The 987-nt window shown below is 30.9% G+C and overlaps 1 non-coding gene across 1 annotated transcript; it reads right to left on the bottom strand.

Annotated features, from left to right (window-relative positions):
- Window positions 1–259: 259 nt before the first annotated feature.
- Trnai-uau lies at window positions 260–349 on the bottom strand. The gene is given in 2 exon segments: window positions 260–295; window positions 312–349. It is a non-coding gene; the product is annotated as a tRNA-Ile (tRNA).
- Window positions 350–987: the final 638 nt, after the last annotated feature.

Genomic DNA, 987 nt, shown 5'->3' with positions numbered 1-987 from the left:
TTTTTTGTAGAAAAGAAACGATAACGATAGAAATAACGTTAGTAAAAAGAAACCGATTTTTACAAACGAATCGGTTTGTCTTCTTTCCCCTGAGTGGCATAGTGTCATTTTAAGTTTTATTATAACAGTAGTCTTTTATTTTTAAAGTTACTTAAAGTTGCAGTAAAGTTACTTAATGTCTTAGAATTTTTTAATATATTTCTCTATTGTTCTTGCGCGGTTTTTTAAATTTTTGTTTTTAATAACAAACAAAATGTATTGCTCCAGGTGAGGCTCGAACTCACAACCCCGGCATAGCTCGGACACTGTCGTATAAGTACCGTGCGCTAACCAATTGCGCCACTGGAGCGATGACACGGCTGACGAAATACGTCATAGTATTATCTACGTTTGTTGGCTAACGGATAGTGAATCACGCGTTAGTTAACTGTACAATGTTGGTTTTATAAACATTTAGTTAAGAGGAAATTTTAATCTCTTAAAATATGAAATTGACGTTCTTATTTTGTTTTAGCGTCGTATACTTTTGTTATATAAATGCTAAACTTTGAATGTATGTATGGATGTTTGTTATATAAATATAGACTTTAGAATGAACGGTATTAGAGGTAATAATCTAGTATATTGCATAGAGTAAGTAAATCATTTTTTTATAAAGGCAAAGCTAGTGTTAAAATGTAATTGTTAAAATTATTTTTTACTAGAGGATGTAATGCTAGAGTGGAGATTTCAAACTCCTTCAACCACGAAAAATTTGTTGAAAACTGTAATAAAAGAAATATGCAAAATACTTGAGATTTTGAAATTTCTCCGACATTCGGTGCAAGGCGTTCATTTGAAAGTCTGTTCGCTTGAATATTTAGTTGTAAAATGTAGACCGAGTAACAATTGTAAGGCATAAGATTGAAATTTAAACTTTTATGAAGCAATTCACTGTGTAAGTAATGGTTTAACACTGCATATAGACGTATAGCGTTGTATTTTTTT

The sequence above is a fragment of the Papilio polytes genome, unplaced genomic scaffold (assembly GCF_000836215.1).
Source record: "Papilio polytes unplaced genomic scaffold, Ppol_1.0 DF824325.1, whole genome shotgun sequence".
Taxonomy (NCBI): domain Eukaryota; kingdom Metazoa; phylum Arthropoda; class Insecta; order Lepidoptera; family Papilionidae; genus Papilio; species Papilio polytes.
The sequence above is the reverse complement of the archived record's forward strand: the minus strand, read 5'-3'. Positions and strand labels throughout refer to the sequence as shown.